Source organism: Scylla paramamosain, chromosome 16 (genome assembly GCF_035594125.1).
Source record: "Scylla paramamosain isolate STU-SP2022 chromosome 16, ASM3559412v1, whole genome shotgun sequence".
Taxonomy (NCBI): domain Eukaryota; kingdom Metazoa; phylum Arthropoda; class Malacostraca; order Decapoda; family Portunidae; genus Scylla; species Scylla paramamosain.
The window spans coordinates 19,972,695-19,995,780 of NC_087166.1; the positions used below are offsets into that span (position 1 = coordinate 19,972,695).

At 39.9% G+C, this 23,086-nt stretch overlaps 1 long non-coding RNA gene across 1 annotated transcript in view; it reads right to left on the minus strand.

The window, feature by feature from the left end:
• The window catches only part of LOC135107821 (uncharacterized), a 38,520-nt gene extending 16,605 nt beyond the window's left edge, over positions 1-21,915 (minus strand). Inside the window, exon 1 of the long non-coding RNA XR_010272011.1 lies at positions 21,791-21,915. This is a non-coding gene — a long non-coding RNA (uncharacterized LOC135107821). The remainder of the gene's footprint in view (positions 1-21,790) is intronic.
• Positions 21,916-23,086: the final 1,171 nt, after the last annotated feature.

The window sequence follows — 23,086 nt, forward strand, 5'->3', positions numbered from 1 at the left end:
GAACGGTCACCCTTTTTAGGAACAGGTTTAATGTAGGCAAACTTCCAGCAAGAAGGAAAGGTAGATGTTGACAGACAGAGCTGAAAAAGTTTGACTAGGCAAGGTGCAAGCACGAAGGCACAGTTTCGGAGAACAATAGGAGGGACCCCATCAGGTCCATAAGCCGTCCGAGGGTTTAGGCCAGCGAGGGCATGGAAAACATTATTGCGAAGAATTTTAATAGGTGGTATGAAGTAGTCAGAGGATGGAGGAGAGGAAGGAACAAGCCCAGAATCGTCCAAGGTAGAGTTTTTAGCAAAGGTTTGAGCAAAGAGTTCAGCTTTAGAAATAGATGTGATAGCAGTGGTGCCATCTGGTTGAAATAGAGGAGGGAAAGAAGAAGCAAAGTTATTGGAGACATTTTTGGCGAGATGCCAGAAGTCACGAGGTGAGTTAGATCTTGAAAGGTTTTGACATTTTCTTTTAATGAAGGAGTTTTTGGCTAGTCGGAAAACAGACTTGGCATGGTTCCGGGCAGAAATATAAAGTGCATGAGATTCTGGGGATGGAAGGCTTAAGTACCTTTTGTGGGCAACCTCTCTATCATGTATAGCACGAGAACAAGCTGTGTTAAACCAAGGTTTAGAAGGTTTAGGGCGAGAAAAAGAGTGAGGAATGTACGCCTCCATGCCAGAAACTATCACCTCTGTTATGCGCTCAGCACACAAAGACGGGTCTCTGACACGGAAGCAGTAGTCATTCCAAGGAAAATCAGCAAAATACCTCCTCAGGTCCTCCCAACTAGCAGAGGCAAAATGCCAGAGGCACCTTCGCTTAGGGGGATCCTGAGGAGGGATTGGAGTGATAGGACAAAATAAAGATATGAGATTGTGATCGGAGGAGCCCAACGGAGAAGAAAGGGTGACAACATAAGCAGAAGGATTAGAGGTCAGGAAAAGGTCAAGAATGTTGGGCGTATCTCCAAGACGGTCAGGAATACGAGTAGGGTGTTGCACCAATTGCTCTAGGTCATGGAGGATAACAAAGTTGTAGGCTAGTTCACCAGGATGGTCAGTGAAGGGAGAGCCAAAGCTGGTGGTGAACATTGAAGTCTCCAAGAATGGAGATCTCTGCAAAAGGGAAGAGGGTCAGAATGTGCTCCACTTTGGAAGTTAAGTAGTCAAAGAATTTCTTATAGTCAGAGGAGTTAGGTGAGAGGTATACAGCACAGATAAATTTAGTATGAGAGTGACTCCGTAGTCGTAGCCAGATGGTGGAAAACTCGGAAGATTTAAGACCGTGGGCGAGAGAGCATGTTAAGTCCTTGCGCACATAAACGCAGCATCCAGCTTTGGATCGAAAATGAGGATAGAGAAAGTAGGAGGGAACAGAGAAGGGGCTATTGTCAGTTGCCTCAGACACCTGAGTTCCAGTGAGGAAAAGAAGATGAGGTTTTGAAGAAGAGAGGTGGTGTTCTACAGATTGAAAATTAGATCTTAGACCGAAAATGTTGCAGAAGTTAATGAAGAAAAAGTTGAGGGGGGTGTCAAGACACTTAGGGCTGTCGACAGAAATGCAGTCCGACCTGGGGACATTTATGGTCTTCTCCCCAGATGGGGACTCCGAGCCGGGTGTAGGAGTCGCCATGATGATTTTAAAATTTTTGAGTGAAGGGTGTGTGTGTTATTAGGTGCTTGTAGTTTTGTGTGGAGGAAGAGAGTTGTCTTTAGAGGGCAGGCTGTGACTGCCCCCTTGTGTTGTGAGACACAAAGGGAAACGTTCAGTGAGGTCACAGCTGGTTTTAATGAAAAGTTCACAGCACCCCCTGAACAGTGCTTTAGACCTCACTGGGAGTAATTATCGTTTCGGCAGGTGTCTACTGCCTCCTCCTACTCATATACAGAGACCTAGATTAAAATAGCTGAATAATGTTAATGTTTTATAGCGTAACGGTACAGTACATGAAGGTGGATGACTAGAGACTGTTTTATAATTTGCATCTTCAGAGAACTGAGAGAACGCATACCGAGTCCTAGATTAAACCAGCTGGCTACCACCAGCACCTCAAGAAAATTGCGAACCCCAGTTGGAAATTATGCATTTAAACTTAGCGACTCACCTAGTGACAAGAGGCTGTGACAAAATGTAAAGGAGTGGCCCGGCGAATAGAGCCATAACGAGTATAGCCAGCCAAGTGTCAGGAGTGAAAGGCAATATGAGTGACTGCCAACGTGGTAACCTCGCTCCTCTCTTGATCAAGAAACATGTCATCTGTACATAACTCGAAAGATTCAAGAGCATGGGCACGAGAGCAAGTTAAGTCATTGCGCACATAAACGCATCATCCAGCTTTGGATCGAAAATGAGGGTAGAGAAAGAAGGAGGGAACAGAAAAGGGGCTACTGTCATTTGCCTCAGATACCTGAGTTTCAGTGAGGAAAAGAAGATGAGGTTTAGAAGAGGAGAGGTGGTGTTCTACAGATTGAAAATTAGATCTTAGACCGGGAATGTTGCAGAAGTTAATGAAGAAAAAGCTGAGGGAGGGTGTCAAGACACTTAGGGTCGTCGACAGAAAGGCAGTCGGACCTGAGGACATTTATGGTTCCCTCCCCAGATGGGGACTCCGAGGCTGGTGTAGGAGTGTAGGTATTTCCAGATGTTCCCCAATCTATCGAAAAAAAAAAAAAAAACAGCTGATTCGGTCCCAAAGAGACTTAAAGAGTGCAGTGCATGATGTATCATGAGTGCAGTGTATAATGCAATGTTATGTAATGTTATTTATATGAGGATTACATTTGATAATGGGGTATAATTAAGTGATCTTTGTAGAATTCCATATGGTGAGGCTATTGTTATTTCAGTGCTTGAGGGACTTATTCATGTATTCGGTGATAAATGTTGTTAAAACAATTTTCTGGTTAAGTGAATGAGTGTTGCACACATGGTAAAAAAAAAAAATGTATATATATATATATATATATATATATATATATATATATATATATATATATATATATATATATATATATATATATATATATATATATATATATATTGTGTGTGTGTGTGTGTGTGTGTGTGTTAGTATAGGAACTTTGGCTTTGGATGTAGCAGTGGCTATATTGTATATTTTCTGGAAACATGGCCTTAATAATGTACCCTTACAGGTTGGAATAAATTATTGCAACATCCCAAGAGTTTAGTGTGAAACATTGCAATATTACTCCAAGAAAGGGCTAGACGAGGACAATAATGATTTGAAGAGGAAGCGGGCAGTGGCCAAGGGCAGGAAACTCAACACCTTCCTGAGAGCACACAATGGTACTGCTCCTATTACTGTATTGAACGGTATTTATGATGAAACTGCTGTTGTATTTGAAAATATAGAGGAAATTAATGATGGATACATTGAACTCCTCTATAGAGCTATAGGGGGGGAAGAAAAATAACGAAGGAGGCAGAAAAATACATTTCACATTTAGAAACAGCAAATTTAAAAGCCAAAATCGATCGAGGAATGGCCAGGCAAGATCACCGTCAAAATTTTCAACCAAGTGAATTGTCAGTTGCTACTCCCAGTAATATTTCTGTTAAAAAAAAAAAAAAGATCCACTTTTCTTTGTGACATGGAAATTTCCTAACATTAAAGAGGATTATGAAAGGATGGTTATACTTTAATTTGGAAAAGATTAATATTTTTGAAGCAGTGTTTAACTAGTAATACATTGCAAGCTGCCAAAGGATTGGAGAATGATTATAATGCAATGCATGAAAGGGAGCAGTGGCAAACCATGGTTGCCGACGTCCTACGGGATATGGCACGTCAGTAGTAGTAGTAGTAGTAGTAGCATGAAAGACCAGATCTCCCAAGAAGACTACTTGTCTATGTCAGAAGGTGGGCAAGCCGAACCAGGTGATTCGCCCTGCTCCCTTTCACCCTATACCTTAGGTTGAGGAGGTTTTCAGTAATTATTATTATTATTATTATTAAACATAACGGAGAAGGCAGAGTGGGACGAGCGCAAGCGCTATAAGTTGCCAGATGACAACCCCCACCCACCTTGACCGTAGAAAGAAGAAAGGAAAAGCAATTAGCACAATAGTAGGATGAAATCAGAGCAGGAGGAGAAAATAGGTTAAACAATTATAAAGAACGCCTCAACGAACTGAGAATTATTAAAACTCACAAAAAAATTCAACAAAAAAAATCAACAATTCTGACTTATTTAATATATGTCAGACAACACGAGTAAATGTAGTATAACTACTTAAAACTTGATGGTATAAAATCACAGGTATAGTTACATAATTTATCACCGGTATAGCTGCAAAAGCAACCAGAGTTTAATTGACTAGACTCTTCAAGATTTTGTTCGAAGCAGACTTGAATTTTTGCACATCACTCGCAGTGCATGTGCCCTCATCAAGCATGTTCCAAAGTCTTACAGCACAAGGAACAAAGCTTCGCTGAAACTGACTGGTGTGACACCTAACCTGCTGTAAGCAGCGCGCATGTGAATTTGACGCAAGTCGAGTGTTTCTGGTGGGCACAAATGCATTTGGGATGGAGGCATTCAGCGGGTGAAGCTGGTTGGCATGGATCTTATATAGCATGCAGACACTGCTGACATTGCGTCGGTGACCAAGATCCCAAGCTGCTTCGCCACCACAGAGGAACCTAGCGGAGGAGACAACTCTGTCAATGAGACGGAGGTGGGACACAGCTGCGGAAGACCACACAGGAGCACAATACTCCAGCAGTGGAAGAATAAAACACCGGAAGCAGCTGGCAGAGATAGACTGGTCACCAAAAATCCGGTAAGCCTTCCTCACAACGCCAAGCTTTTGCGAGGCAGAACTGACAAGACGCCTGATGTGCCGTTCAAAAGACAGTTTTGAGTCGAATCTGACACCCAAAATATCAAGCTCATCACATACTGTCAGAGGCGCGCCATCAACAAGCAGAGGGCCGTGAAGGGGATTTAGCGTGCGAGAGCGTGAAATACACAAGCATTTTGATTTTGATGCATTCAGTTTCATGTTCCAGGTGCGACACCAGTCAGAAATACGTCTGAGATCCTCATTCAGGGATGTACTAACATCAAGACGTGAATTTGGTGACTCAACAGTAGCAACAAGTGTCACATCATCTGCATATCCGTAAATAGGATTGCTAGTGATTTGTAGTAGATCGGAAGTGTAGACATTGAACAGCAGAGGTCCCAGTACGCTACCCTGGGGAACACCTGAGTGGACGCTGTACCAGTCACTGTAGCAACTATCAACGCACACATGGTGGGTGCGGTGGGTCAAAAATTGAGTCAAGATGGACAGTACCGGGCCACCGACACCAAGAGATTGCAGCTTCCTGAGAAGACCGGCATGGTTGACTCGGTCAAAAGCTGCAGAGAAATCAAGTTGGACTACCCTGGCTTCATGCCCACAGTCAAGAGCTTGCTGAATCTTATGAGAGATAGTGAGTAGCGCATCCGTAGTCCCTAGGTTCTTCCGATAAGCAAACTGATTAGCTGGTATCAAATTAGAGTGTTCAAGGTAACGAGAGAGACGACCAGAAATAACATGTTCAAAGATCTTAGAAAGTAACGGCGTGATAGAGATTGGTCTATAGTTGCCGGCATCAGATGATGGAGAGCCTTTAGGGATCGCTGTGATGTTCGCATTTCTCCAGCACATGGGGAAACTACCGGTCAGGATTAGGCGTCTGAAGACTGCACTCAGTTTGGGAGCAAGAACTGCAGCTGTTTCCTTCAGAAACATAGGAAACATCCCAAGCGGATCCGTGCCGCCATGGGAGTCGAGTGCTAAAAGTAGTCTCATGACTTCCTTAGACCTAAAAACCAGTTTTGTCAAGACTGGCATGGCGGGAGGCAACTCGCTGGTGGGGGCTAGAGCTCGACAGAGCTTGGAGTCAAAGTGTTTCATCAGCAGATCAGCTTTGCCTTTTGGACTTGTGATCAGCTGTCCAGTATCAGAAAGCAGAGCAGGGAGAGATGGTCGCAAACCAAAGACAACTGACTTCAGCGTGGACCACCACTTGTGCGGGTCAGATGCAGTGGATAGTTTTTCTTTCGCAGAGGTAAAATATTCGCTCTCAGCAGTCCTGTAGACTGCCGCACAGGAAGCTCTGGCAACAGTGTACGCATCCCAAGTTTCACGTGTCCTTAAGTGTGACCACCTGCGATAAGCCGCTTGCTTAGTGTCTCTAGCAGTACGACAATCAATGTTGAACCAGGCCTTGTCGTTGGAGCGCAAACAAACTTTCTTTACAGGAACCCTCCGAGAGATGATACGCTTCAGTTCCTCATTCAATGCTGAGACAGGATCAGGGTTGCTCAAGACCGGTCCTAGACGAATACGAGAAGCGTCTTCTCTGACAGAGCTCCAATTAACGCGCCCCTTCAAGAAGACCTCTTTGATGACTGTGTATGCAGGAATATTTTGTCTCAAGTTAAGTTGAATACTAATCGCAGAGTGATCTGATGTGCCAAGAGGTGCCATAGTGGTTACCTTGACTGTCTCTGGTACGTTGGTAAAGACAAGATCAAGCCGATTGCCAGCCAGATGTGTTGGACCCACAACTAACTGAGAACATCCAGAGACATTCGCAAAATCAAGAGCAGCACGACCATGGGAGTCAGTTGGAGAAACTGATTCAAGCCATTCACGGTGATGGGCATTATAATCACCAGCAAAAAACAAAGGCCGCCTTTCGGTCCTCATCTTGAATCATTGCCATTGCCATTAACAAGCAGTCAAAGATAGTATCGTCACTGTCAGGGTTTCGGTAAGAGCCAAGGATGTAAAAATTCTGGAGCTGCGCACATACACGAATGACGACAGTTTCATGACAGGTACACTCGTATTTCGTTTTCCGATGAGCTGAGAAGCCTTCGCGAATGTGAACCGACATGCCACGTCTCCTTTTAGCTAAACTGCGACGAATGAAAAGCGGCTTGCTGAACCCGGGAATCATGAGTTCGGAGTCATGTCGGTAGTCAGAAACGAGAGTCTCTGCGCAGATGATCACGTCATGACATTGGCTGACAACAGAAACGTCCTTAAGGTTGGCAAAGAGACCTCTGATGTTGGAGTACAAGACCCTACATGTATGACGACGTGATCTAACAGGGCCAGGATTTAATTCAACATCTCCACAGCGGAGCAGCAAAAGATGTGAATAGGGGTCAAGAGATAAGAAAACTAACATGGTCAATGAGAACGCCAGGGTCAATAAAATCAGTAAGGCAGTCAGAGGATGAATAAAGTAAAAACCCATAAAATTGAAAGTTAAAATAGCGGAACTACGAGGTCGAGCCTGGAGGTGCCGCCACACCAGGTAAGGCAATTATGTTCTGGAACCGCAAGTTCGCCATATTCAAGCGGACCCCGACAGTAGGGATGGCAAATAAAACTGCTGACACCATACATCCCCTCATCCTGCCTGCACGACTTGAGATTGCAGAGAGGGGAAAACAGAGAAAGAGGATAGGAGTAAAACAGAAGATCAAAAGGTCACAAGCAAGAGAAAGAGAAAGACCTGATGTGTCACCCATCCGGGTAGGGAGGGTGGGAACTCCCTGGAAGACCGGGTGCACAGCTATGGCTGGGAGTCTGAATCCACCCTCAAAGATGGAAGGTAATAAGCAGGAGGAAAAGCAAGAAGCAGCTAGGGGAGAGTGAGGTTGCTGCATTCCTCATCCAGATAGAACTGTCCCCTACCCGGCGTGAAAATAGCTTGCAGATATACTACAAGCTATTTTAGGTAGTTACCTCTTGTCTGTCATTTAAAGAAAACAACAGACATTTGGCAATGGATGATGGATGGGTGATGGACTGTGTAGGTCCTTTACCAAGGACCCAGAGGGGAAACCAGTATTTGCTGACTATTATGTGTATGTCATCCAGGTTCCCTGAGGCCATTCCCCTCCGGAGTATAAATTCTAAGAACATTGTCAGGGAGTTGGTGAAATATTTCTCCTGGGTGGGAATTCCTAAGGTGTTGCAGTCAGACCAGGGAAGTAATTTCACTTCTCGCACGTTCACGGAAATTCTAAGGGGTCTGAAGATTGAACAGAGACTGTCGAGTGTTTATCATCCTCAGTCTCAAGGTAGTGTAGAAAGATTTCACCAGACTCTAAAAAAAAAAAAACACTCAGGATGTATTGTGAGGAGATGAGTGTTGAGTGGGATGAGGCGTTGCCACTAGCCTTGTTCGCGTTAAGAGTTAAGTGTGCAAGAGTCAACAGGTTTCAGCCCATTTGAGCTAGTGTATGGGCACGAGGTGAACGGTCCTTTGAGGATGGTGAAAGAAAAGTGGTTAGGGGCAGAGGAGCTTTCTACTGTAGTGAAGTATGTGTCTGATTTCAAGGACAGATTGATGAGAGCTAGGGAAATTGCTCGGGAAACTTTGAAAGGTAGTCAGAGTGAGATGAAAGGCTGGTATGACAGGAAGGCGAGGGCCAGATCCTTCCAGCTTGGGGACAAGGTCTTGGTCCTGTTCCCATTGCAGGGTGATCCTTTCAAAGCCAGGTTCAGCGGGCCTTGGGAGATTGAGAGGAAAGTAAGTGATGTGAATTACATTGTAAAAACTCCAGGGAGGAAGAAAAAAAAACTAGTTGTTTCATGTAAACATGTTGAAGCCTTTTCATGAAAGGGAAGAAGAAAAGGAAGGCGAAGTAGAAGGAGTAAGAACCGTGAGTGTTGTAAATGTAACCACTGAGGTGAAAGAGGTGTGATCTGAAGTGAAACTGAGCAGGTGTGAGGGAATGGTGCTAGAGAATTCAGCCGTGTTGGCGAATTTGAATGATAAACTAGGACACATGGAGCTAGAAAAGAAGAAAAGGATTAGGGAAATTATGGGAAGATTCAGTTCTTTGTTCCCTGATGCGCCTAGGAAAACAAATATGGTGGTGCACGATGTGGATGTTGGGGAGGCTGAACCCATCAAACAACATCCCTACAGAGTTAACCCACAGAAAAGGAAGATCATGAGAAAGGAAGTACACTCAATCAAGTCATGCTGGAGCATGACTTGATTGAGCCTAGTGAGAGCCCATGCAGCTCGTCGTATGTACTGGTGCCCAAACTTGGTCAAGAGAGTTTCCGTTTTTGTATGAATTATAGGAAGGTTAACATAGTGACAAAACCTGATGCTTACCCTATCCCTAGAGTTGATGATTGTATATATCATGTGGGAAGTGCCAACTTCATAACAAAAATTGACTTGTTGAAAGGGTACTGACAAGTAGGACTCACTGAGAGGGCAAAAGCCATATCAGCTTTTGTCACCATGGATGGATTGTATCAGTACAAACTTCTTCCATTTGGGATGAAGAACAGTAGCAGTTCTTTTCAGATATTAATGAACAGATTACTGAAGGGCTTGAAGGGATGTTCTGTGTACATAGATGACATTTTGTTGTATACTGAGAATTTGGAAGAACACGTGCAAGTTACTGGAGGAAGTATTGAGGAGGCTGGATGATGCCAACCTTACCGTCAACTTAGCAAAAAGTAATTTCATGCAAGCTGACGTGGAGTACATAGGCTTTAAGGTAGGGAAAAATAAAGTGAGAACTGAGGAAGCCAAGGTGAAAGATAATGTAAATCTAATAGGAAGGAGATTCTTAGCGGCCAGTGGATGTTACAGGCGATTTTGTAAAAATTTCTCTGATGTTGCAATGCCCCTGACTAAGTTGCTCAGTAAGACGTCAAAATTTTGTTGGGGTAAGCATTGTGAGGAAGCTTTTGTGGAGATTGAGAAAATGTTAATCAGTGCCCCAGTGCTGCGCATGCTTGATTATAAGAAAACATTTGTATTGTATGTGTATGCCAGTCAGAATGGTGTGGGTGGTGTGATAATGCCAACATGAGGGAGTTGAGCACCCCATAGGCTATTACTCCAAATGGTTGGTACCATATCAGAGAGTTTACAGCACTATTGAGAAAGAGGCTTTGGGCCTAGTGCTGAGTTTGAGTCATTTTGAAGTTTACATCAAAGGGATGGGACATCCTGTGCAGGTCTTCACCGACCACAATTCGCTCATTTTCTTGCATAAAATGAAAAACACCAATCAGAGGTTGATGAAGTGATGTCTGGTCTTAAAGGATTATGACCTAGAGATTCACCATGTTTAAGGCAGTGAGAATGTAATTGTCAATACCTTGTCTCGTGCCCCGTCTAGTCGTGAGGCATCCTAACCAGGTGCCTCACGCATCTTTTGGGAAAGGGATGTCATGTTGTTGGCCGAGTTTACCTTGAAAGGGAACACGTTTTCTTAGTGTCCCCCGTGCTCCATTTAACTGCCTTTCAGACATTATCCTTATTATTGGTTATAAGTTAGTATAAGGCTTATTTACTCATTTTATATCAAGTAGTATTATTCTCTTCATAATTTAAGTTCTCTATATCTTTTTATGTATAAGAGAGGAAGTATAATTGAGGTGGAAATATGTTGAAACGAGGGGAGCTTGAGTGGGCAACAACACATTCCAAAGAGAAGGCAGAGCGCCTTAGGTCATAAGGTAGAACGGAGGGGAGGCATCTCTCTGGGAAGAATTTTTGTGTGGAATGGTGATGGAGTGAGTGTGTGGAGGTACTAGTGATGTGGCGGTATAATCTTGATATCCAGGATCAGATTAGTGAGTCTTTTTTTTTGGTAACAAGAGCTCTTGTCGCCTGAAATTCGGTTGGTGAATTGTGCCGCCAACGCTGTTTTGAGGGAGTCATAGATTAAACCAGCAGCCATTTTGTGAGTGGAGGCTGTGGTGTTGACCTTGGAAGCTGGTGTTGTGGTGTATTGGTGATTTTGGGGATGGTGTTATGGTGTTGTAGGTGATCTTTGGTGATTATGATGACGTCTTGTGAGGTGTGAGGAGAGGAAACATGGAAAATATTGTTTGGGGACGCGATGATGGCGTCTGAGTAAATTTCTGCGGCTGAAGGAAATATTTCAGTGGCCGGTGGAGGTGTAAACGGGTTCTGGTGTTGTGTAAAGTGACAAGAACGTCATGTATTAACGTGTACTACTTCATGTTGTTTGTGAATTATCATTAGTATTAATATATATGGTTGTAACGTAGAATAATCGTATTTTCTACTCCCCCCAACATTTATCTGGTATTAGAGATGACTCCAGGTGTGCTGTGAGGGTACAGTGAGAGGGTGTAATTCTGGCGATTTCGGATAGGTCGGGTAGGCACTCGAAGCCTTTAAAAATCCAGACCTTTAAAACTTTCCGGGATCAGTGTAACGTCCACTTTCTTGGAAAGATAACCGGGATCGTATGATCGTAAGTAAGCGATCCGTAACAGCTTACAGATGCAAGTTTCATTATTCAAGTCTGGTTCACTACCAAACACCTTGTCTAAGAACATTTTCAAATCAGGCAGATCACAGACATTTAAGCAGTAGTAGGATCAACTGACATGTGATTCACCGTAAAGCATGAATTTGAGAGTTCTTGACAGTCAGCATCAGATGTTAGTCTACCCCTTAAACAATATCCAAACGGATTCTCAAATAATTAAAGGCTGCTCACAGTTTTAACCACTTTAGAAAGCAGCTCACAACAGGCTGTGCCAATCAGCATGCCAATATTTTCCATAGATCTAATCGGTAAGTGTAACTGCTATCAATATCCTACTAGGCTCCAAGGTTTGAACATCCCAAACATTGCGAGTAATTTCATCTATCCCATATGCATTGATCTGCTAAACTTTCCTCTCTTGGTCCACTAATGGTATGATATCTTCCTTTCTAATATAAGTAACATTACCGATTTTAGTGATGTTTATGGCAACATTTATCCCAGGAATTCACAATTTCCTTGCCATTGCATGTGTTATCACTGTGATATCAGAACCATTATCCAACAGAGACAGGGATGCCATTAAGATACAATGTGCTAACCATTAATATTGCTTTAGACTTATCATTAAGTACCCTGCCAGCTGTGTTGGTATAATGATACATAATGTCATCTGCCTGTGTACTGTGTAACAATAGATGTGCCACATGCCACACACCTTGTTTTTAGTCATCACACTATAACCACCTCTTTGAGTACACTATCATGCTAAATGTTGTTCACTCATACAATTATAGCACAGTTTCGGTGAAGAATAGGAGGGACTCCATCTGGTTGTTTGAATGTGTGGTTGTAATCAACAATGAAAAGATTAGAAACATGTTTCGGACGTAAAGGGGCAGCGAGTGTATTGAAAACATAGCTGCGAAAGATCTTAATGGGTGTCATAAAGTAGTTGGAGGATGGAGGAGAGGGAGGAACAAGCCCTGAAACAAGCAAAGTATTTTTTTTTACCAAAGAATTAAGCTTTGGAAATTGGTGAGGTGGCACTGATGCCATCAAGTTTAAATAAAGGACGAAAAGATGAAGAAACAATGTTATTGGAAATGATTTTGTCTAGGTGACAACCTAGACCAACCTAGATGATAGATATACCCTTAGAAATTATGTAACAAAAGTGAGTTGCAGTCCAAAGGCATAAGGATTTGCATATGTAAATATGCAAATGCATGCTTTTTCAAGATTTAAGCATATGTTAAGTGCACATTTGTAACGGTTTTCCTTAATATGGCATGTTTTTGAGAAGTTTTTACGTGTTTATGATGAGTATTCTATATGCAATAATAGTTTTAGTTATAATTTCTTGTAAGTCTCATAAAAGTTACAAGGGCTAAATATATAGTGTGTCAGGCTACATGGTATTTGAATGACTGGGTCGTAATGCGCTTGTCAGTGTGCGTGACACGACATTAAAAAAAAAATGTATACATATATATATATATATATATATATATATATATATATATATATATATATATATATATATATATATATATATATATATATATATATATATATATATATATAATAATATTTCCCTATTTTCTTTCCAAATCCTGGAAGTAGCAATTACCACTTCCAGTTAATGTAAGGAATGTTACGGTGTTTTTATATCCTATTAAATACAGAATTTTGTTAGTACATAGTCTTTTCTTCTTTACCACTTAAAAATAATATTTTTTGTTGTAAATTACAGCATATATATATATATATATATATATATATATATATATATATATATATATATATATATATATATATATATATATATATATATATATATATATATATATATATATATATATATATATATATATATATATATATATATATATATATATATATATATATATATATATATATATATATAGATAGATAGATAGATAGATAGATAGATATATACATACATACATATTTTTTTTTTTAGGTAGGAAGGGCATTGACCAAGGGCAACAAAAATCTAATAAAAAAAAATGTCCACTGAAATGCCAGTCCCATAAAAGGGTCAAAACAGTGGTCAAAAATTGATGGATAAGTGTCTTGAAACCTCCCTCTTGAAGGAATTCAAGTCATAGGAAGGTGTAAATACAGAAGCAGGCAGGGAGTTCCAGAGTTTACCAGAGAAAGGGATGGATGATTGAGAATACTGGTTAACTCTTGCGTTAGAGAGGTGGACAGAAAAGGGGTGAGAAAAAGAAGAAAGTCTTGTGCAGCGAGGCCGCGGAAGGAGGTGAGGCATGCAGTTAGCAAGATCAGAAGAGCAGTTAGCATGAAAATAGCGGTAGAAGACAGCTAGATATGGAACACTGCGGCGGTGAGAGAGAGGCTGAAGACAGTCAGTTAGAGGAGAGGAGTTGATGAGACGAACAGCTTTTGATTCCACCCTGTCTAGAAGAGCAGTATGAGTGGAACCCCCCCCCCCAGACATGTGAAGCATACTCCATACATGGACGGATAAGGCCCTTGTACAGAGTTAGCAGCTTGGGGGGGGGGGTGAGAAAAACTGGCTGAGACGTCTCAGAACACCTAACTTCATAGAAGCTGTTTTAGCTATAGATGAGATGTGAAGTTTCCAGTTCAGATTATAAGTAAAGGACAGACCGAGGATGTTCAGTGTAGAAGAGGGGGACAGTTGAGTGTCATTGAAGAAGAGGGGATAGTTGTCTGGAAGGTTGTGTCGAGTTGATAGATGGAGGAATTGAGTGTTTGAGGCATTGAACAATACCAAGTTTGCTCTGCCCCAATCAGAAATTTTAGAAAGATCAGAAGTCAGGCGTTCTGTGGCTTCCCTGCGTGATATGTTTACCTCCTAAAGGGTTGGACGTCTATGAAAAGACGTGGAAAAGTGCAGGGTGGTATCATCAGCATAGGAGTGGATAGGACAAGAAGTTTGGTTTAGAAGATCATTAATGAATAATAAGAAGAGAGTGGGTGACAGAAGAGAACCCTGAGGAACACCACTGTTAATAGATTTAGGAGAAGAACAGTGACCGTCTACCACAGCAGCAATGGAACGGTCAGAAAGAAAACTTGAGATGAAGTTACAGAGAGAATGATAGAGGCCGTAGAAGGGTAGTTTGGAAATCAAAGCTTTGTGCCAGACTCTATCAAAGGCTTTTGATATGTCCAAGGCAACAGCAAAACTTTCGCCAAAATCTCTAAAAGAGGATGACCAAGACTCAGTAAGGAAAGCCAGAAGATCACCAGTAGAGCGGCCTTGACGGAACCCATACTGGCGATCGGATAGAAGGTTGTGAAGTGATAGATGTTTAAGAATCTTCTTGTTGAGGATAGATTCAAAAACTTTAGATAGGCAGGAAATTAAAGCAATAGGACAGTAGTTTGAGGGATTAGAACAGTCACCCTTTTTAGGAACTGGTTGAATGTAGGCAAACTTCCAACAAGAAGGAAAGGTAGATGTTGACAGACAGAGCTGAAAGAGTTTGACTAGGCAAGGTGCAAGCACGAAGGCACAGTTTCGGAGAACAATAGGAGGGACCCCATCAGGTCCATAAGCCTTCCGAGGGTTTAGGCCAGCGAGGGCATGGAAAACATCATTGCGAAGAATTTTAATACGTGGCATGAAGTAGTCAGAGGGTGGAGGAGAGGGAGGAACAAGCCCAGAATATATATATATATATATATATATATATATATATATATATATATATATATATATATATATATATATATATATATATATATATATATATATATATATATATAATAGGAAATAATTTCATATTTAGGTGCATATTTTAGCATATTGTAATGCTAGTTTGTATGTACATTTAGCTAATTTAAAGTGCATAATTATCCTAAGATTAATAATTACTGTAATTTTTGTAATCTGTCTTTGTCCATTTATTTTATTTATTTATTTATATAATTTTACATCACACGTCGCCTATCTCATGAACAATAAAAACTATGAAGTATAGCATACATATTTGTTAATAACAGTAATTGAAGTGGAAAGTCTGAAGATACTTAGACGAGATGTCTTGTATTTTTTTTTTATTTTTTATAATATCTATTTATTTTCTGGGAGGTTAGAACAGGTTAAAGCTAAGGTGAAGAAAGAGTTTAAGAGTGATCAAGTTAAAGCTAAGATATAATATGCTGGAATCAGGATGTATCAGGGTAGAGTTAAGACTGAGGAAGTTAGAATTAGAGCAGAAAAGTTAGAACTACAACTTAACAGTTGGAATATCATAAGAATGCAGTTTCAATTTTCCCCATCCTAACTCTAATCTTGATATATTTTAAACTGCTTGTTACTACAGTAGTATTTATAAGTGAAGATTTTTTTTTTTTTTTATGTAGGAAGGACACTGGCTAAGGGCAACAAAAATCCAATAAAAAAAATATGCCTACTGAAATGCCAGTCCCATAAAAGGGTCAAAGCAGTAGTCAAAATTTGATGGATAAGTGTCTTGAAACCTCCCTCTTGAAAGAATTCAAGTCATAGGAAAGAGGAAATACAGAAGCAGGCAGGGAGTTCCGGAGTTTACCAGAGAAAGGGACGAATGATTGAGAATACTGGTTAACTCTTGTGTTAGAGAGGTGGACAGAATAGGAGTGAGAGAAAGAAGAAAGTCTTGTGCAGAAGAAAGTCTTGTGGAGACATGCAGTTAGCAAGATCAAAAGAGCAGTTAGCATGAAAATAGCGGTAGAAGACAGCTAGAGATGCAACATCGCGGCGGAGAGAGAGAGGCTGAAGACAGTCAGTTAGAGGAGAGGAGACGGCCCTTGTACATAGTTAAGCAGCTGGGGGGGGGGGGGTAGAAAAACTGGCGGAGATATCTCAGAACGCCTAACTTCATAGAAACTGTTTTAGAGATGAGATGTGAAATTTTCAGTTCACATTATAAGTAAAGGACAGAACGAGGATCTTCAGTGTAGAAGAAGGGGACAGTTGAGTGTTATTGAAGAAGAAGGGATAGTTGTCTGGAAGGTTGTGTCGAGTTGATAGATGGAGGAATTGAGTTTTTGAGGCATTGCTCTGCCCAATCAGAAATTTTAGAATAATCAGAAGTCAAGCGTTCTATGGCTTCCCTGTGTGAAATGTTTACTTTCTGAAGAGATGGACGTCTATGAAAAGACGTGGAAAAGTGCAGGGTGGTATCATCAGCGTAGGAGTGGATAGGACAAGAAGTTTGGTTTAGAAGATAATTAATGAATAATAAGAAGAGACTGGGTGACAGGACAGAACCCTGAAGAACACCACTATTAATAGATTTAGGAGGAGAACAGTGACCGTCTACCACAGTCAGAAAGAAAACTAGAGATGAAGTTACAGAGAGAAGGATAGAAGCCGTAGGAGGGTAGTTTGGAAATCAAAGCTTTGTGCCAGACTCTATCAAAAGCTTTTGATATGTCCAAGGCAATAGCAAAAGTTTCACCAAAATCTCTAAAAGAGGATGACCAAGACTCGGTAAGGAAAGCCAGAAGATCACCAGTAGAGCGGCCTTGACGGAACCCATACTGGCGATCAGATAGAAGGTTGTGAAGTGATAGATGTTTAAGAATCTTCCTGTTGAGGATAGATTCAAAAACTTTAGATAGGCAGGAAATTAAAGCAATAAGACGGTAGTTTGAGGGATTAGAACGGTCACTCCTTCCGAAGTCCTTGTATTTCTAATCTTTTCATTGTTGGTTACATCCACTCATTCAGACAATCCAGTTGTACTTTTCTTTATTTTTTTTTTATTTCCTCTTCTGTGTGGTGATTTTGGTTTGGTCACGGAAAAGTCATCTGATTTTTCAATATAAAAACGCTGCAGTCAATTAATATACTTTAAAAAATAATGCAAATATCATACTGAGTCTCATTAATATTCATAAATATTTTAAGAATTAAGCAATATACAAGTGTGTGCGTGTGTGTCTGTGTGTGTGTGTGTGTGTGTGTGTGTGTGTGTGTATATATATATATATATATATATATATATATATATATATATATATATATATATATATATATATATATATATATATATATATATATATATATATATATATATATATATATATATATATATATATATATATATATATATATATATATATATATATATATATATATATATTTTTTTTTCTCTCTCTCTCTCTCTCTCTCTCTCTCTCTCTCTCTCTCTCTCTCTCTCTCTCTCTCTCTCTCTCTCTCTCTCTCTCTCTAAATACATCGTAAAAGTTACATGCATTCAAATTCATTATCTCAACTTTGTGAGGTGGAACTATGTACAGTTTTGGCAAAGTTTACATTACCCTTCACCTAAACTTATTACCCCATGTGCTTTTTTATACACTGTACCATAAGGGGAGAATCCTAACGTACTTAAGTCTTTTATTGTATTTAGAACAGTTGCTTATAAAGTACTCTTCCTACAAACAACTACCAGTGTTTTTTTTTTTTTTCAAAGGAAAATTATAAAATTGTTGTTGGTTATACGTAAGGAGGTGCAGCCTGACGATCGGGGGCCGGAGCCTGTTTATACTAATATCGACTTTAGGAATGTGCCCCCCGGACGCGGTGACGGCTGTCGTCGCAATCACATTTTCTAAACAACAAAAACTCCACCTACGCTTCTAAGGTTGACGATCTATGTGTGTAATAAGTAAGGGAGACTGACTAAGAGTATGAAGAATACTGAAAGTTTTAGAGAGAGAGAAAGAGAGAGAGAGAGAGAGAGAGAGAGAGAGAGAGAGAGAGAGAGAGAGAGAGAGAGAGAGAGAGAGAGAGAGAGAGAGAGAGAGAGAAAATAAATGTTACCGGATGAATGAAGGGGAAAGAGCAAGGTATCACTCCCTTGTTCCTCTATCTTGGACAAATACGGGGTGGGTAGGTAGCAGGGAGGGAAGTTTGAGACAAAACGAAAAAGGGAGATAGAAAGAGGAAAGGAACAGGGGAGGAAAAGGACGTATTGTGGATTAGACTTTCTCTCTCTTGATTTTCAATCCAAAGCTGGGTGTTGCGTTTATAGGCACAACGATTTAATTTGGTCTCGTGCCACGCTCTTAAATCTTCAGAGTTTTCCACCATCTGGCTACGACTAAAGAGTCACTCTCAAACTTAATTTATCTGTGCTGTATACCTCTCGCCTAACTCCTCTGACTATAAAAAATTCTTTGACTAAACTCTTAAAGTGAAGCACATTCTCTCTTCCCTTTTACAGAGACCTCCATTCTTGGAGACTTCAATGTTCACCACCTATTTTGGCTTTCCTCTCTCTTCACTGACCATCCTAGTGAGCGAGCTTTCAACTTTGCTATCCTCCACGACTTAGAGCTGTTGGTGCAACACCCTTCTCGTATTCCTGACTGTCTTAGAGAAACACCCAACATTCTTGACCTTTTTCTAACTTCTAAGCCTTCTGCTTTTCTTCTCCGTTAGGCTCCTCCGATCACAATCTCATATCTGTATCATGTTCTATCGCTCCAATCCCTCCCCAGGATCCCCCTAAGCGGAGGTGTCTCTGGCGTTTTGCTTCTGCTAGTTGGCGGGACCTGAGGAGGTATTTTGCTGATTTTCCCTGGAATGACTACAGTTTCCTTGTCAGAGGCTCGTCTCTCTGTGCCGAACTCATAACAGAGGTGATAATGTCTGGCATGGAAGCGTACATTCCTCACTCTTTTTCTCGATCTAAACCTTCGAAACCTTGGTTTCACACAGCCTATATTCATGCTATATATGATAGAGAGGTGGCTCACAAGGTACTTGAATCTTCCATCACCAGAATCTCTTGCGTTTTATATTTCTGCCCAGAACCATGCGAAGTCTGTTCTGCAACTAACCAAAAAGTCCTTCATTAACAGAAAGTGTGAAAATCTTTCAGGATCTAACTCCCTCGTGACTTTTGGCATCTAGCCAAAAACATCTCCGGTAATTTACCTTCTTCTTTTTCTCTTTTATTTCAACCGGATGGCACCGCTGCTATCACATCTATCTCTAAAGCTGAACTCTTCGCTCAAACCTTTGCTAAAAACTCTACCTTAGACGATTCTGGGCTTGTTCCTCCCTCTCCTCCACCCTCTGACTACTTCATGCTACCTATCAAAATTCTACGCAATGATGTTTTCCATGCCCTCGCTGGCCTAATCTCTCGGAAGGCTTATGGACCTGATGGAGTCCCTACTATTGTTCTCCGAAGCTGTGTCTCCGTGGTTGCACCTTGCCTAGTCAAACTCTTTAAACATCTACCTTCCCTTCTTGCTGGAAGTTTGCCTACTTTCAGCCTCTTCCTAAAAAGAGTGACCGTTCCAATCCCTCAAATTACCATCCTATTGCTTTAGTTTCTTGCCTATCTAAAGTTTTTTTTTTATTTTTCCTCAACAACAAGACTCTTAAACACCTATTACTTCACAAATTTCTATCTGATCGCCAGCTTGGGTTCCGTCAAGACCGCTCTACTGGTGATCTTCTGGCTTTCCTTACTTATTCTTGGTCATCCTCTTTTAGAGATTTTGGTGAAACTTTTGTTGTTGCCTTAGACATATCGTAAGCTTTTGATAAAGTCTGGTAGAAGGTTTTGATTTCCAAACTACCCTCCTACGGCTTCTATCCTTCTCTCTGTAACATCATCTCAAGTTTCTTTTCTGATCGTTCTATTACTGCTGTGGTAGACAGTCACTATTCTTCTCAATCTATTAACAGTGGTGTTCCTCAAGGTTCTGTTTTGTCACCCACTCTCTTCCTATTATTCATTATTGATCTTCTATACCAAACTTCTTGTCCTATGCACTCCTACGCTGATGATACCACCCTGCACTTTTCCACTTCTTTTCAAAGACGTCCAACCCTTAAGGAAGTAACCAATTCACGCAGGGAAGCCACAGAACGCCTGACTTCAGATCTCTTTAAAATTTCTGTTTGGGGCCTAATCTAACTTAACCTAACCTAACCTTCCAAACAACTATCCCTTCGTCATCACTGACACTCAACTGTCTCCCTCTTCTACAATGAGCATCCACTCATACCGCTCTTTTAGACAGGGTAGAATCAAAACCTTTTCGTCTCATCAGCTTTTTTCCTCTAATTGACTGTCTTCCGTCTCTTTCTCATCGCCGCAATGTTGCATCTCTTGCTATCTTCTACCGCTATTTTCATGCTAACTGCTCTTCCGATCTTGCTAACTGCGTGCCTCTCCGCCTCCCGCGGCCTCGCTGCACAAGACTTTCTTCTATCACCCCTATTCTGTCCACCTCTCTAATGCAAAAGTTAACCAGTATTCTCAATCATTCATTCCTTTCTCCGGTAAACTCTGGAACTCCCTGCCTGCTTCTGTATTTCCACCTTCCTATGACTTGAATTTCTTCAAGAGGGAGGTTTCAGGACCCTTATCCTTAAACTTCTGACTACCGCTTCGGACCCTATTTGGGGACCGTCATGCTAGTCGGCTTTTTTTTTTCTCCTTGTCTAGTGTCCTTCCTACACACGCACACACAAAAAAAGAAGAAAGGAGTTCATAAAGGAGGAAGGAGAGCACTTGGGGCAAGAAAATGGATGAATGGGGAAAGAGGATGGCAGTACGGGCAGAAGGTAGAGATAATAAATATGAGGAAGAAGGGTGAGCAACAAATGAAGAAATAGTGAAAAAGGAAGTAGTAGGGAATAAGTAATCCCTCTTCCTGTCCCCCTACTCTTTTTTTTTTATTTTTCCACATTCACTACCTTATTACTTCTACTCCCTCCATTCCCTTGCCCCCTATACACCATTTACCTTGTTACGTAAGCATTCTTGGAATATTTTATACATCTTTAATATTCATTTTATTTTATTTTTTTTCTTTCCTTTCTTGCTCTCCTCTTTGCAGCTTTATATCGCGGATACGATGCACTTTCTGTTACTGGAACGTGTATTTAATTTTTATTCTTATTTTTTTTTCTGGATCTGCAACCCTAACCGCGGATATGGAAGTAAAATATTCGCAACTTCATCTACATCTGCAAATACTGATACTCTAACATCTGGAATCTTTACATGCAACAGCATAATGTGAGAAATGCATATCCGGCTCTGCCTACGCATATAAGGAACTCTAAAATTTAGTATCACTAGTATACGGTGCTTATCACTTTTATTCCTCATGAGTTTCATATGAATATTAAATTAATGGACTTAGTCACTGTGTTTTCCAACAACGCTGCCGCAGCTATATATATATATATATATATATATATATATATATATATATATATATATATATATATATATATATATATATATATATATATATATATATATATATATATATATATATATATATATATATATATATATATATATATATATATATATATATATATATATATATATATATATATATTATTTTATTTATTTGTTTTTTTTTTGGGGGGGAGGGGTGGCGGGTGAGCCTGTGTGTGTGTGTCCTGTTACCATCTTGCGCCATGTCCTCACCTGCCGGAATAGTCCCAGTCGTAATGGGGGGTGTGATCGGCCAGGTGCATCAGTGGTGAGGGGTCAGTCAGTAGCAGGAGATAACCACGACACTGTCCCGCCTGCCACAATAACTGACTCATTTTGCCTCCATCCAACACCGACACCATCTACACAGCAAAAAGAAATATTATCAGAGTTTTTTTCACATTATTTCTTAATATATATATATATATATATATATATATATATATATATATATATATATATATATATATATATATATATATATATATATATATATATATATATATATATATATATATATATATATATATATATATATATATATATCATTTACAGAAATTGTACACAAAAACTGTATCACGCATAATTATTAATTTTTTTAACAATATGATTAGAAGAATTACCTGCTTTGCGTTGGGGAGCAATGAAAGCCGGTCAACAATCTCTGATCCAGCGAAGGCAGAATCCCACACAATCCCGAGGACACACTGGGATAGCTCAGATTTCACCATGGCCAGCAGTAGCGTGCTTACGGGCTCGACCTCTATTATCTCCATACCTCCCATCACTTGCACAAAAGACGACTTTTGTGGCTTTAAAGAGGCCATTTGCATTTCATTGATTCTCATCAGTGTCCTGTTTTCATCACTCAAGTTGTGTTGGACTGAACGTCTACAAATCAAGTGTGTCTGTAAATATTTTTTGGAAGCTGCATAGCATACCGTAGTCTCAGCCGCAATAGAAGCAAAGAATACAAAACACAAACATGTAGACCTTAACATCATGGATAATACGAACTGCAAACAGATAGTTAATTTATTAAAAAAACAAATAAATAAATAGATAAATAAATAAAAAATATATGTAATTAAAAAAAAGGCATTCTCTCTCTCTCTCTCTCTCTCTCTCTCTCTCTCTCTCTCTCTCTCTCTCTCTCTCTCTCTACATATATATATATATATATATATATATATATATATATATATATATATATATATATATATATATATATATATATATATATATATATATATATATATATATATATATATATATATATATATATATATATATATATATATATATACATATATATATATATATATGTATATATATATATATATATATATATATATATATATATATATATATATATATATATATATATATATATATATATATATATATATATATATATATATATATATATATATATTGGTATGAGTAGCGTGTAGTACCAAGAAAGAAAAATATAGATCAACAGCGAAGAGAGAGAGAGAGAGAGAGAGA